General features: G+C 49.4%; 1 protein-coding gene across 1 annotated transcript in view; it reads right to left on the reverse strand.

The window, feature by feature from the left end:
• FSTL4 (follistatin like 4) overlaps positions 1–16,579 on the reverse strand; it is a 717,999-nt gene that overhangs the window by 629,915 nt on the left and 71,505 nt on the right. The gene's annotated exons all lie outside the window — the stretch shown is intronic.

Genomic DNA, 16,579 nt, shown 5'->3' on the forward strand with positions numbered 1-16,579 from the left:
AGCCCAGACTGGTTCTCAAATGAGCAGTAGCAATAGTAAACCTTTCCTAAGCTCCATGTTCAAGGGCCTGGTCCCAGGGCTGAGGCTAGGAGGAGGGGATAAGAAGCACCCCTGTTGCTGAGGAATCCAATCAAATCAAAGCAGAGCCAGGCAACCCAAGCGATGGGACCACAGAGCTGACAGGTGGTATTCCAAGGGTGGCCATGCAGGACAGGGATGGGGGCCCTGGGCAGCAACAGGCACGGCTCACTGACCAAAGGCATGGGTGTCTGAATGCCCCAGGACCACTAAGAGAACTGCCCACAGAGCCAGACCCCAAGAGTCAGCTCAGCATATTTACCAAGCTCCAACTTTGTACAAGGTCTGATGCTGGTTACCGAAGGGGCAAGGATGAGTCAGCCAGGATCCCAGCCTCTGAGAAGCTGTCATACAGCAAGAAATCAAGACAAGGAAGCTTCACTTCTGCCACAAACTCAGGTTAAAACTGGGACTCGGACCCTGGAAGGTTTTTCTTCCAGGATGAAGCACTACTTGAAAGATCCATGCCAAGGGGATGGTTCTAGAAAATCCTGGCCTGCTCCATTATCAGCAGCACATAGTCACACAGCAGGCTCACAGGCAAGCCTATGACATCAAGCGTCAAGGAAGCCAAGTGTGATGGTTAATTTTATGTGTCAACTTGGCTAGACCACAGTACCCAGATACTTGGTCAAACACTATTCTAGAGGTTTTGTGAAGGTATTTCCTAGATGAGATTATCATTTAAATCAGTGGACTCTGAGTAAAGCAGATTACCCTTCATGACATAGGTGGGCCTCATCCAATCACCTGAAGGTCTAAGTAGAAAAAGAATGAGCTCCCCTGAAAAGAGGCAATTCTACCAGCAGACAGCCTTTGGGCTCAAACTGCACTATCAACCCTTCCCTGGGTGTCCAGTCTGCCAGCCCATCCTGCATATGTAGACGTGCCAGCCTCCACAATCACAAGAGCCAGTCAACTCCTTAAAATAAATGTCTAGGGAGCTGAGCTGATCTCTCTCACCTAATACAAAACTCCATTGCAATAGCCCCCTTGAAAAAAATCTGCTTACCCTCTTTAAAATATACATAATAAATGAATGGATGGATGGATGCATGGATGGATGGATGGATGGATGGATGGGTACATACATCCTGTTGATTCTGTTTCTCTGGAGAACCCTGACCAGTAACGCCAAGCAGCAGAAATCCACACATTCTGTGGCATGTGTGGAAACCACCTAGCCAGCCTGCTTCTGGACAGAGAGGAGATTCACATCCCACTCAGAAAGTGCCAAGGTTTCAGACGTGGGTGAGGAGGGGCGCAGGAGCTGCAGGTGAAATCGAGAGTTGGCAGGGAAACAGGCGTTCCCCGTCTGCAGAGGCCTCCACAACATCCACACCCACCGGTCTCCTCCAGCGAGGGAGCGGGGGACAAAATCAGGACCACTGAGTAACTCCTAGGCTCTGCTGTCATACTCAGGCCTCAGAGCTGCTTGGAGAGAAAGCAAACAGCATAATCTTCAGTCCACAGCGGGGGTCTCGGGAAGGCATGCGCCTTGCCTTGGCTCCCAGAATGGATGAAGTACCTGGTAAGGAAACCCCAGGCACCCATCTGGAGAGCACCAGCCTTCTCACCTCCTCCCTCTTCTGACCCAGAGAGAAACTGGCTCCTGGGTGCTGCTGGGTTGGCCACACCAGGAGTATTAGCTTCTTTTTTCTTTTTTTTTTTTAGTATTATTGAAATGTATCTCCTAATGAGATCATTTAGTGGGGCCTTTATTTTATTTATTTATTTTTGGCTGCATTGGGTCTTCATTGCTGCACGTGGGCTTTCTCCAGCTGCGATGAGCGGGAGCTACTCTTCGTTGCGGTGCGTGGGCTTCTCACTGCTTTGGCTTCTCTTCTTGTGGAGCACGGGCTCTAGGCGCGCGGGCTTCAGTAGTTGTGGCACACAGGCTTCAGTAGTTGTGGCTCGTGGGCTTAGCTGCTTCACGGCATGTGGGCTCTTCCCGGACCAGGGATCGAACCCGGGATCGAACCCGTGTCCCCTGCATTGGCAAGCAGATTCTTAACCACTGTGCCACTAGAGAAGTCCCAGAGTATTAGCTTCTATTATAAATTATGCTTCCGCATTGCTTGGGAGTCGTGGGGGAAATGTTTATTTTCCCAAAGCAGGACTTGGAGCAACGTGGATAACGGCACCCGCTGTGCATGAATGGGAAGACAAGTACTGCAGCTGACCCTCCAGGCAGATGTTACCTGAAGGGTCTCCGTCCCTGCAGAGCCCACCCAGATGGGGGCAGACACCCAGGCTCATGGCTGAGAAGACTTCTGAGGGCACTCCGGGAACCCTTTCAGGTGTGGCCTGCCAATCACACTCTTGCTTTGTGAATATGCATAAGTGTCACGTGAATATTCATGAGCATCCCATCAACCTTGCAACAGTAACACGATTCCTTTTGTTGTTAAACAGCCTCTTAACATTGAGTGGTCTGCTGGGTCAAGGGAGGAGGCTGGGAAGGAAGCCCCAATCTCCTCTCTCTGTTCCACAGTCTCCCGACAGCAAGACAAGACTAATATTTACTTACTGTAGCTAAAATCTGAAATGCCGGGCGCTTTTTGGGGGAAGCTGCTGCATTCCAAATGCAAGCATGACCCCGTGAGCACCGCTCACCTCCCCTGTATAGATGGAGACTGTGTTCAAATCGCATTTCTGTAAATAGAATTCTACTTCAGAGAGTTTTTCTTAAAACATTCTTTTATGACTGGCTTGTATGGGGTCAAGAGGGCTCTTCACACTTTAAATGGAGGACAAATGCAATAATCGGAGAGGATGTTCTGCAAACAGACACTTAAATGAACAGAGGGATGCTCAAAATGTATAGAAGCAGGTCATGCCTGCTTCGTTCCCTTGGAACTCTGTTCCCTCGCTTTCCACCAGCTGACTGTTGCCTCTGAAAGTCGTGAGGACACTCTGTAACCAGAAAAGAGCTGCAGATGGGTGGGCAGTTTAAGCGACCCAGTGGAAACCAGAGGCCTTCGGTAAACAGGTGCAGGGGGGAGGAGAGCCAGAGGGCTGCCTCTCGAAGCTTCCATGGACAGAGGGTCAGGTCCTCTCCCTGCAAAATCCAGATGAAACTAAGGGAGGCCCTAATCACACTTAGACAGAATCTGCCCACAGCGCATGAGCCCATCTTCTCCCTGGATGGTAAGATGGTGTCCTCTCGTCCTGCTTTGGTTGGCACCTTCTGGGAGAAATTTCTCCGTCTCCACCCAGAACCCTGTCCACTCCCATACTTCCTGCACTTCAGGTACCAGCTTCTCACCTCAGATTTCCCCTCTGCTGTCTCTTCACCCACCAAGACACTAGGAACTTAAAAGAAGGGTTTTTCCCACCACACAGCCTCAAATAAATCCTTGCCGGTTACACACTGAACTTTGTTTTTAAGGCATAAAATATGAAATACTCAACTGAGGGTTGTTTTTTTTTTTTAATATAGTCAAATGTTTAACTTTTCCCCCCAGTGTTTAAACTCCTCTAAATGTTGCTGCTCCAAACTAGAATGCAAGGTCCTGCCATCTTTAAGACTCAGCACGTTTGCAACGGAACACGACACATGGCTTTCCTAAGTGGCCAGGGCGCTGAGTATACACGGAACCCTCAGGACCAAATTCGGGAAGGACGCACGGAAGCGGGGAGCATCTCCAGGACACAGCAAAGTCATGTCACTTAATCTGGGGCACATCTGGCAAAGCTCAGTCTCCAGTCCTGATGGTCCAAGCCAATTAACTGCTACCAGACATGCCTCTCGTCATCTTGCCCTCAAACCCATCCAGGCTTGAGGGCCAGCATGGGGCTGGGAACCAAGGATAACACCTGCAGCTGCAAGGATAACACCTACAGCTGCAAGACCAGATGTTAAGGGGCTTCGGTGTGAACTTTGCAGTACTAAAGAAAAAAATTCAAAAAACAAAAGAGAAAAGTTAAGTATGCTATCTTAGCTGGTATCCTTCGGAATGACTTTGAAAGCCTGATGGTAAAATAGAGCTTTCTGGAATTTTTTTCCCACACGCCTCCCACAAAGTCATTGAAAGGAGAAATCAAGGAATAAGCCAGCTGGGATCTCTCACCCAGCAGGCCCCTCTGGGCTTTTGCACTGAGGGAGAAGGGAGAGACCCCAGGGCCTCGTGACAACACAAACACCCCAAGAAGCAAGTATGCCTTCCCTCCTCTGCTACCCAGGCACACAAAACCTGGCAGGGCCTGGAAGATAGAACAGAAAAAAATGAATTCGGTGAAAGCACCAGAATCACTGGGGCTGCAGGATGCCTAGGAACTTGTAGCTCAGTCCGTTCACTTCAAAGGCAGTTGTTCTGAATGAGTAGTGTGAACTTGAGTTCAAGGACCAGAGGCAGGAAGGCCCATTTCTTAGCAGCGGGTTTGATGACCCTGAAGGGTAACCTGAGCACTGGTGACAGTGTGGGGCAGGCGAGAGAATGCAGGAATTACGTTTTCTAACTCCAAGTGCTCAGTTTGGTGTGTTTAACTGCTTCTCCTGTGTCTGCACCCCACTTTCAGCAGAATTAGTCTCAACAACAAGGTCAGAACTTTCAAAACTCAAAGAAAGTGTCTACCCCTAAGTCAGGGTAGCACCTAAATTTTTTTAAAAAGAAAACTGTGTAAAAATAAATCCCAGGGGCTTCCCTGGTGGCGCAGTGGTTGAGAGTCTGCCTGCCAATGCAGGGGACACGGGTTCGAGCCCTGGTCTGGGAAGATCCCAATGCCGCGGAGCAACTGGGCCCGTGAGCCACAACTACTGAGCCTGCGCGTCTGGAGCCTGTGCTCCGCAACAAGAGAGGCCGCGATAGTGAGAGGCCCGCGCACCACGATGAAGAGTGGCCCCAGCTCGCCGCAACTAGAGAAAGCCCTCGCACAGAAACGAAGACCCAACACAGCCAAAAATAAATAAATAAATAAATTATAAATCAATCAATCGATCCCAAACTACATGGCCAGAGGAGACCAGTCAGCAGCTCAGGAAGGAGACAGGAGGAAGAAGCCGGGACCGGCGTGAGGACTCTGCTCACAGCGGGCGTCCCACAGCCGCTAAGGGTAAAGGGCCAAGTGGGAGAAGTGTTATCACCCTCTCTCCCTCCTTTCCCAGCAGGGCTGCCTGGAAATGGACAGTAGGACTCACTCCTCCGTACAAGGTTCCTCCCAGCCCTGACAGCCCAGACGAAGAGGACAGCACTGGCTTCCACTTGGTCCATAGACATTAATTGGGCACCTGCTGTTTGCCAGGCCCAGTGCTGCGATCTGAACATACCACATTGCACAAAAGTGTGGCCAGGCTGGGGATATAGACATTTAATAAGTAATTACACCAGTTTTGATAAGCATACAGTTGGGACAGGTGCTTCAAGCCACTGTTGTGCCACGTGCATGCCACGTGCTTGGTGGCCACTCTGCTTCCTCAGATGTGGCCCATTCTCGAGAGCAAGGAGAGCTTGGGAATCACACCTAAGCCCTTCCTCTGCACATATGTGCCCGTGCAGGGCTTCTGACTTCTGAGGATCTGAGTCATAGGACCACCCTGATGCCTGGGGCCACCACTCCTCGGGTTGCCCCTCTAACAGGTGACACGTAGGGGCTGGTCCAGAAGCTCAAAGCTCTCAGATCCTCTGGTTCATCTGGCACAACCTGCTCAGTGCCCGGTGTCCAGCCCTCCTGATCTCCCCTGGACGTGATGACTGCGTTACTTGTATTTCAGAAACTCAGTCGCCTTTCACATTGCCCCACGCCAGATTCATCAGCCTCAAACACCACCCTTAACTCATCATTCCACCCCTCAAAAGTGCTATACTATTTCCAAATGGGTACCAGCCCATCCAATCATATTTCTCTTACACACCCACATAAAACCTCTACTTTTGAAAAAAAAAACATTATTGAGTTCTGATATAGCCACTTAATAGGTTATCTCATTTACCAAAATTAGACAGACTTCTTCATAAGCCCCCTTTCTCTTCAGCCCTTCCCCACACATCCCATGTTACTCCTGCCTCAGGTTTTGGTTTCAAACCTAAAGGGCCCTCTTCCATCTTAATTCTCACTGCCCTTCAAGGCTTATTCAGGGTTTGCCTCTTCTGTGAAGCCTTCCTACATTGCTCTCATCCGTGGAGACCTGGCTGAAATCCCATCCTGAACAAAAGGTGTTCCCGCAGCATCCTGGATGCTCCCTGGGATGTAGACATAGCAGGAGGACTGCCTGAGGCAGCCCCAGAGCCCAACCCTCTTCCCTACTCAACACTGAAGCCTCCCTGGGCTTGGGAGTTCCTCAAACACAATCATCAAAGGGCCAGAAATTAGGAGCTCATGCCTGGAGCCAACCAGAGCTAGGCTCAGGAGTTTTAAATGTCCCAGGTTTGGGTTCTGTGCCTTCTGTCAAGTTTACCATCCCCTTTGCTGGCCCCTCTCCCTCTGCTCCACCTCTAAGTGCTAGAGGGCTCTCAGAACCCTCTCATTCCCCATCTACCCCAGCCCCCTGGGGATCCCGTCAGAGCTGTGGCTTTAAATGCCACGTAGGTGCCTGTGGCTTCTGTGTTTACATCACAGACCCAGACATTTCCCCTGAGCTCTATCCAGAGTCATACATCCAAGCTCCTCCTCAGTGTCTCCACATAGAATGTCTAAAGTAATCTTTAGCTCAACACGTCTGAAATTGCACTCTTGATACTCAATTCCCACCTCTTGCAAAATTCATTCCTCTCCCAGGCTTCACCATCTTGGTAAAGAACCCCACCATCCATTTATCCAGTTGCTCAGGATAAAAATCTAGGCATCCTCCATGATGCCTCTCTTTCCTTCACCCACCCCCCACCCACCACAGTGAAAACAATCAGCTACTTCAGGCGGCTCCACCTCCAAAATAAATCTTGAACCCAGGGTTGAGAGGGACAGGAAGGAGGACATCCACCCCAGGAACGGAGACGCTCTAACCCATTGGGCCACCCATGGGGTCACCAACACAGCACAAGTGTGGGCTCCTCTTGCTGGGATCGTTCTAGCACTGATTGAATCGTGCAGAGGAGATTTTTTTTTTAAAGATTTATTGATTGATTGATTGATTGATTGATTGCTATGTTGGGTCTTCGTTTCTCTGTTGGGCTTTCTCTAGTTGCGGCAAGCGGGGGCCACTCTTCATCACGGTGCACGGGCCTCTCACTATCGTGGCCTCTCTTGTTGCGGAGCACAGGCTCCAGATGCGTAGGCTCAGTAGTTGTGGCTCACGGGCCCAGTCGCTCTGTGGCATGTGGGATCTTCCCAGACCAGGGCTCGAACCCGTGTCCCCTGCATTAGCAGGCAGATTCTCAACCACTGCGCCACCAGGGAAGCCCCCAGAGGAGATTCTTGAATTACTCTTTGCTAAATCTTAGATTACGAGAGAAGTGAAAATCAAGTACCTCATGATTCAGTTGCTTTTATGGGCAGGCACCCATTTCCCAACTCAGGACTAGGTCTGGAGAACACCTACTGTCTTATTCATGTCTGAGAGGTGGCCTGAGACACTCATTTTGGGTAATAAAACCCGGGGCTTGGGGCCATTTCAGTGGCTTGTGGGAGCAATGGGACAGAATATTTGAAATCAGACTGTCCCCCAAAATACAGGATGTTGCATAGTTGTAAGGGTGATTGTTCTTCGTGTGTTGTTCTATGCCAGGGTCCCCAAACTCTGCTGGACATCAGATTTATCTGGGAATCTGGCTTCAAAGCACACATCCCCAGGCCCTGCCTCCAGATTTACTAAAATGGAGTGTTTGGGAGTGAGGTCGAAGAATTAAATTTTCTAATATTTTCCCAGGCACAAAGTCGGATTAAGAAACCTTGGGTGCTCCTCCCCTAACCACAGGTGGGAAAGTCCTAGCTGATGGCCCCAAACAACAACTACCTGAAAACTCTGCCTTCCTGGTAAGAGTACCCAGAATTGTACCCAAGGTCCCAAAGTGAAATCTGCACCCCTGTAGGGCTGGTCATGCAAACCTGAACTTTACAGAAGCCAACAGAGACTCCAGCCTGACATTTGCAAAGACCCGGAGAATCATGTCAGGCAAAACCTAATGAAGCGTTTGTTACACAATACGGAGAAGGCAGGAAGGAGGGAGGTAAGCGGGCCTCTGAACAGCAGGGAAAATTCCTAGGGCCTTAAAGAACAAATAGGATCTGCACTCTCGGAGAGGAGAAGGCATCACTGGCAAGGTGGTGTGGCAAAGGCTGGGGGCAAAGAGGTGCACCTTGGGGGCTGACCTGTCTGAAGGAGAGGATGCGCTCGAGGCTGGGGACTTCCCGGTGGGGAGGACAGGTGGTAGAGGGAGGACCTTGCACTCTGGGCCTCTGCTCTTCTGAACTCAGGGTCCCGGCTCCAGCTCTCCAGGAGCACCCTGGGGAAAGGCAGGGCCCAACAGAGCACAGGCAGGTGGGCGAGACTACACAGGCCAGACGACCTGCTTAGGGTGCAAGTTGTCTCAGCTCTGCTGACTCAGATCCCTCCAAGGTTGGCCGAGTCTCTGCCTGCTCATCATGACCACACCCTCCCGACATCCTAGAGATAAAAAGCCCAGGGACATCCATTCACAGTGGGCATGCCGACCCAGCACTCCACGGGGGCCCATCCATCCCCTCCGAGGCCCTGCGACTCTCAGATAACCCCCGGGGCAGGGCCAGCGCCACCCTCCCCAATGGAGGGTCTGAGTGAGAAATGCTGGGAACTTTGGCCACCCAGCAGCAGATGAAATATTTCAGCTTCCCAAACCCCATGAGTGTCATTCGCAGTGGAAAATAACATTATAGGCTGGTGTGAGGTCATTGGCTAATTAGGTAAAATGAATAAGGAGATTTTAAAAGCCACGTGACCAATGATGCCTCAGACTGAGGCACTGACCTGTCCTCCCTTATCTGAGCCCCGGAGACTTGAAGAAAATGCCGTAACACTTACAGGTCCGGGGAGGGCCCGGCCCTTGGTGCTTAGCTGAACCTCTGAGCTAAACTGGGAGAAGACATGAGACTGCTCCAGCAAGTCCCCATCCACACAGCCCTCCAGACCCCACACAGCCCCCGGCTGCCCAAGCCCACCACCTCACACACCCTTTCCAGTGGCCTCCCCAGCACTCCTTGGGCCAACCTGAGAAAGCAACGAACACTTCTAGAAACACATCCTCACGCCGTGTCACTGCCCATAAACACACTACGTGAAGCTTTTACTTCTATTACTGCAAAAGAATTGTCTCGTTAATTCCTCCCAATAACCCCATGAGGTTGGCTCTATTATCATCCCCATTTTACAGATGCACACATAGAGGTCACATAGCAAGAAGGGGTGGAGTCATGGTGTGTGAACCTTGCCTTGTCTTATTCCAAGACTGTGCTCTTGTTATGATGAACAGGATTCCACTGCATGGGTTAGAGACATGTCAGGGACACAGAAACCATGCAAGGTCCTCCACACGAAGGAGATTTAACACAGCAAATCGCGTATACGGGTGCTGGGACACTACTAAGGAGAAGGTGAGGTGACACAGAGATTAGGAAATGCAAGGAGCCAACACCTCCTCTGGGGCTGGGGCACAAAGGGAGGAGAAGAGGGGGAGAGGAGGGGGCTTCAGCCCCAGGAGCTGGAAGATGGAGAAAGGGCCGCTGCAGGTGCTGCCTGCCTCTCAGACTCCACTGGAAGGGTCAGGAAGAGAGTGAGAGAGCCAAGAAGAACCAAGGCCTCCCCTATCTTCCCGTCTTCGGGCCTCCTGCAGGCAGAACCCACCAGGAGTCCCCCGGGCAAGGAAGCCTGGGGAGCTCAGTCTGTGGGTTTGCCGCCCCAGAAACACTCACAGATGGCAGGGTAAGGCTGAGAGACAGCAAGTGAGGATGTGGTGTGACGTACATGGTGCCTGTGAGACCCTAGTGTCATCCACTCTAAAGAACAGGTCCCATATATATGGAATCTAAAAAAAAAAAAAAAAATGGTTCTGAAGGACCTAGGGGCAGGACAGGAATAAAGACACAGATGTAGAAAATGGACTTGAGGACATGGGGAGGGGGAAGGGTAAGCTGGGACAAAGTGAGAGAGTGGCATGGACATATATACACTACCAAATGTAAAACCGATAGCTAGTGGGAAGCAGCCGCATAGTACAGGGAGATCAGCTCAGTGCTTTGTGACCACCTAGAGGGGTGGGATAGGAAGGGTGGGAGGGAGATGCAAGAGGGAGGAGATATGGGGATATATGTAAATGTATAGCTGATTCACTTTGATATAAACAGAAACTAACACACCATTGTAAAGCAATTATACTCCAATAAAGATGTTAAAAGGAAAAAAAAAAAAAGAACAGGTCCGTGCACCCCTAGACCTTCTCCCACCCCATACCAAATCCCGGCTCTCTCTCTACAAACAAGAAATGCTGGAGAGGGTGTAGGGAAAAGGGAACCCTCCTACATTGTTGGTGGGAATGTAAATTGGTACAGCCACTATGGAGAACAGTATGGAGGTTCCTCAAAAAACTAAAAATAGAGCTACCATTTGATCCAGCAATCCCACTCCTGGGCATATATCCAGACAAAACTATAATTTGAAAAGATATACGCACCCCTATGCTCATAGCAGCACTATTCACAATAGCCAAGACATGGAAACAACCTAAATGTCCATCAACAGATGAATGGATAAAGAAGATGTGGTATCTATACACAATGGAATACTACTCAGCCATAAAAAAGAATGAAATAATGTCATTTGCAGCAACATGGATGGACCTAGAGGTTATCATACTAAGGGAAGTAAGTCAGAAAGAGACAGACAAATACCATGATATCACGTACATGTGGAATCTAAACTATGACACAAATGAACATATCTACGAAACACAAACAGACTCACAGACCTAGAGAACAGACTTGTGGCCGCTGGAGGTTGAGGCGGAGGGATGGATTGGGAGTTTGGGGTTAGCAGATGTAAACTATTATATAGAGAATGGATAAACAACAAGATTCTACTGTGTAGCACAGGGAACTATATTCAATGTCGTGTGATAAACCATAATGGAAAAGAACATGAAAAAGAATCTATGTGTGTATAACTGAATCACTTTTCTGTATAGCAGAAATTAACACAGCATTGTAAATTAACATACTTCAATAAAATATTTTTTAAAATAATAATAACAAATCCTGTCTCTCTCCAGATTCCTTTTCTAGAAGGAGGAATTAGACCTCAGTTGTAAGCTCAAAAAGAACCTCACTCACCTCAGAAAGGGACTCAGCTTAAAGTCCCCCACCCAGCCCCCCAGCCCTTCTCTTCCAAAATATTCTTAGAAAAAATGTTTTTGAAGACAAAATAAACATACACAACTTCCAGGAAGATCAACAGGATTCCATGAACCAAGCGAATCTGCCCAGCCTTTCACCCCCATGCCCACGCTGCACACAGTTTCCCCAATCCTTTCTCAATGCTCCGGGCCCTGCCTGCTGCTTCCCCGTCTCCCTTACACAGTGAACACTCCCCTGCAGCCCTGAGGACAGACACTGTAGGTTTCAGCTAAAATAAGAACCACCTAGAACAAGAACTTAAAGTCAGTTTCACTTTGAAATTGAAAATAAACGGGCACACGCTCTGTCTCCTACCAGCTGGCGGGTGCAGGGCCCTAGGGAGGAAAGCTTCCCTCCTGACAGTTTTTATTTTTATTTTTTACTTTTTGTATTATAATACTTTATTTTTTTATTGGAGTATAATTGCTTTACAATGTTGTGTTAGTTTCTGCTGTACAATGAAGTGAATCAGCTGTATGTATACATATATCCCCTCCCTCTTGGACCTCCCTCTCCCACCCCCATCCCACCCTTCTAGGTCATCACAGAGCACCAAGCTGAGCTCCCTGAGCTATACAGCAGGTTCCCACTAGCTATCTATTTTATACATGGTAGTATATTTATGTCAAACCTAATCTCCCAGTTCATCCCACCCTCCACTTCCCACCCTGTGTCCACATATCCGTTCTCTACATCTGCGTCTCTATTCCTGCCCTGGAAATAGGTTCATCTGTACTATTTTCCCTGGGGAGAAAAGCTTCCCTCCTGACAGTTTTTAAACAACTGGTTCCAGGGACATCAGAGCCCCAGGCCTCCACTCTGCTGGGCAGCTGAGAAACACGGGTATCATTGCTAAGCCTGCAGGACCCTCATGTTTGGCCTCTTGGACCACACAAAAGGCGTGTCACCCTCTCTGCAGAACAAAGCACCGCCTGAAGGGCCCTGGGATCTGCAGGCTCTAATTTATGTGTCTCTCTGTGCCTGTGTGCCCTTTACTTGCTACACGCACGGCAGCACTGGAGTTGCACACAGGTTTAGGTGACCTGAGACATTCACAATACATCCAGAGATCAAGATGAAACCCGGCTGCCCACCCACGCTGTTCTGGATGAACCCTCCTGCTTTCCAACTTCATATTCCCAACTCTGATTTAAAAAAAAAGAAAGAAAGAAAGAAAGAAAAAGTCTGTTTTTCAGAAACTAAAAGCCTAAATAAACCCTTGAATGGGAAGAATATTCAGACTGGGGGACCCAATATAAATGTCCCCTGGCCAGCACTTCCTTATTCATGAACTGACTGCATGACAACCACTCTTCCTCTCCTTGGAGACATGACTGCACTTGGTCCTCACAGCAGCCCCAGTGGGCAACAACCTCAGCTCCATTTTCAGATAAGGGAGTGTCGACTCAGGCACATGACTTGTTCAAGGTCACTCAACTCTATATAGTAAACGGCAGAGGTAAGGCTTGATCTCTGATCTTCTCACTCTGGATCCTCTTCCCAGCTCGGCACAGCTCCTGTCCTGTGGGGCCTGGTGCCGGCAGGCCTGAGGGGTTACTGCTGCTGCAGGATCACTCCCACCAGCACCTCCTCCCCGAGCCCTCCCTCTAGCAGGCAGAGCCAGCGCAGTTTGGCAGGCAGGCGGGGAGGGCTTGGCTGTCACACCGCATTTCTCTCCATTTATTTCTGCTTCCCTCATGACCTTGGTTTCACCAAAATGTTCCTTTAAATTAGATCCCAGAAGGAACTTCTAGGCAAGTTCCTCCATCAGTGATGTTTATGGAATTTGTCATTGTTTATGCTATTTATAGTGTCATCAGATGCCTGGGAACACTCCTCCTGGTGACCACGTTGGTTTTCTCCCCCTCAGGCAGGAAGCACACTCAAAACCAAAGGCTTGACTTCCCTTGGGCTCAGTGGTTAAGAATCCGCCTGCCAATGCAGGGGACACGGGTTTGAGCCCTGGTCCGGGAAGATCCCACATGCCGCGGAGCAACTAAGCCCATGCGCCACAACTACTGAGCCTGTGCTCTAGAGCCCGCGAGCCACAACTACTGAGCCCACGTGGCACAACTACTGAGCCCGTGCGCCTAGAGCCCGTGCTCCCCAACAAGAGAAGCCACCGCAATGAGAAGCCCGCGCACCACAACAAAGAGTAGCCCCTGCTCGCCCCAACTAGAGAAAGCCTGCGCGCAGCAACGAAGACCCAACGCAGCCCAAAATAAAAAATAAATAAATTAATTTTAAAAAAACACATACAAAGGCTTGTCTGGCACAGGCATTACCTCCTCATTCCCTACCCCACTTGATGTACATTTTTTTTTCCTATGAAACATTTAAATGGTCCTTCAGTTTGACCCCTCCTAGAGTCCATGATTTATACATCTCATAGTCTGTTGGCCTGTGTATAACAGCGAGGAAATAGAGTAACTTTACAGGGAGAGCAGAGGTCCCCAACTCTACAACGTTCCACCAAACCCAAAACCACATGCGGCTTGAGATTTTTTAAGTGCTAGCATTCACACTTTGTGTGTCACTTCTTTTCTAGACAACGTAAGAGCAGTCTACCAACCCACCAGCAATAGTTGTAGCTGGGCCTGAGCTGGAGGTGAACGAGGCATCAAGACATACGATATCCTATCCCCTCTCTGGGGACTTCTAAAGTTGTTGGGGAAAAAAAGACATATTAAACTATTGCAGAACAACGCAATGTATGTTATAATTAAATACTGTGTCCTAACCAATAAGGGGCTATTTTCAGAAAAGGGCAGGGGTCGATGGAAGTTTAAGATTTGCAAAGAAGTTATAAGAGCAGCCACTGATTTTATTTGAAAGCTATGTTTTCTGAAAACATGTTTTAATCCTTCGCTCTAAAAGTTGAATACAAACTATGTTACGGGCTGTTGTCAACCTTTGGAGAATTCACAAGGAGGTTAGGAAAGAAAGTAAATGTTAAATAGTAAAAACACTGATTAAAGAGAGAAGGCTTTCTCTTTAAAGAACTTTTTTCTGATTAGTAGCAGAATTCCTTGAGGGATCCGTGATGTCACGCCATCCACATCTCTTTTTCATCTGGTTCTTGCCAAGACTGAGCTAAAAATGAGACCCTCCCTAGGACCCAGGGACATCAGGGGAAGAATCGGAGAGTGGGCGAGATGAGCAACAACTAGCAGAATGAGAAGTCCACACCCAGAGGCTGTAACAAAAGGAAAATGTGCAGGAATAGCAGCGCCCTGCGTTTCCATGTGTGATTGCATCACTCAAGCCAGGCTCTGCACAAACCAGGAAAGCAGTGGCAGAACTGTCTGTGAAAATGGATGTTCCCTCTCCCATGGTGTAGCACTGCCTTGGGAAGTGGTGACAACAAGGGAATCTATGTCCCAGCCATTCCTGCATGCAGGGCTGGCCATGCGACTAACTCTCACAAATGGAATGAGAAACTCTGGGTGTCGTTTCCTGACGGGTAAGAAGCAGGTGTGCATTCTCCACCCCTTCTTCCACCTTCTACTTCGACACCAAAAACCACATGGCCCTCAGGAACAGAGGAGTCAAAATGAACAGAGTTTTATAACTGTTGACTCTACTTGGTGAGCATGCAGGGACTTGGGTTCATTGTGTGATTTTTTTTTTCTCTTCTTTTGTTTATGGTTCACATTTTTTGTAATAAAGAATGGTAAATAGCCCCCAGAGTCACCAAGAGGGCCAGAGAACCATCCTTGGAGGCATACAACCAGGAACAGATCTCCACATCTACACCAGAACTGGTCCAGAGAAGCCACCACTGATGTCCCTGTGCCAGGTGCAGACACCTCAGCTGGGGCTGCCACCAACACCTGATAGGAGACACCATGATTAGGACCACTGGCTGCTGTCACGGCTGCCACGCTCGCCAGACTAGAGTCCAGATGGTCCCTTCCTGCACCCTGGTTGCAAGGGAAGCCAGAAAGTGAGTACCTGGCATTTTTCATTGTATTTGTAAGAGACACAGTCTGCCTCAAAAGGAGGAAATTCCTTAAGAATAACGGGGTTCAGATACTGGAAAAACAAAAAGAATGGCAATGACCATGACACATAACCGAGTGACATCCTATGCTCTTACCTGTGGTCCAACTCTTGGCACTAACAGGAAGGCCCCCTTCTGATGCAGAATCCATGCTCCTAATCTGGGTGCCACCACTCACCTACTGGGAGGTACTAAGATGAGAAGCACAGAGCCAGGGGGAACAAAGGGCCTCTGGCACATAGCCTTCTAATGAAGACTTAGAAACTCTAACTCACCATGAGAAGCTTCCTGGAAGTGAGCCATCAAGGACAGGAAAGACCTGAGCTGAACTTAGCAGGAGGGTGAGAATGGAGATGGAAAGTGGGAGAACAATGGTAGGACACAGCTAAGATGACCCCATGTCCTGATTTCCTGGGACCATCCAACTCACACCCATTGTCCCAACACAATTACTAATAGTGTCCCCTTTCATTATCAAAACCACCCTGGTGGGGCTTCCCTGGTGGCGCAGTGGTTGAGAGTCTGCCTGCCAGTGCAGGGCACACGGGTTCGAGCCCTGGTCTGGGAGGATCCCACATGCCGCGGAGCAGCTAGGCCCGTGAGCCACAACTGCTGAGCCTGCGCGTCTGGAGCCTGTGCTCCGCAATGGGAGAGGCCGCGACAGTGAGAGGCCCGCGCACCGCGATGAAGAGTGGTCCCCACTTGCCGCAACTGGAGAAAGCCCTCGCACAGAAACGAAGACCCAACACAGCCATAAATAAATAAATAAATAAACTTTAAAAAAAAAAAAAAAAAAAACCACCCTGGTTTGGGTAATAGATAATATGAACCAGCCTAGAATTAGTGGGAGCAAACGTTTGGGGGTGGGAATTAGCAGCGCTGTGGGGAGTGGGGAGCAGCGTGATGAAGAGCCAGCCCACGTGGAGAGTGGAGCACAGTTGGGGCAGGGAAGACGGTGCGGAGCAGGAAGTGCAGGGCTGGGGGAGGAGCTCCTAACTCCTCCTACGGGCGGTGGGGAGTCATTGAGGATTCTTGAGCAGGGTAATTACAGACCACGTGCTCAGAAAGGATGGGGAGGGATATACTGGAGGCAAGGAGAGCAGCCAGAAATCCAGGGGCAGAGAACGTGGTGGTTCAGGAAGGAGGAGCACGAAAGGTATGGGTATCAGATGCCAAGTGCCTTAGAGAAGTCTGAGGAGA

Source organism: Balaenoptera borealis (genome assembly GCF_965194805.1).
Source record: "Balaenoptera borealis genome assembly, chromosome: 2".
Classification (NCBI taxonomy): Eukaryota; Metazoa; Chordata; class Mammalia; order Artiodactyla; family Balaenopteridae; genus Balaenoptera; species Balaenoptera borealis.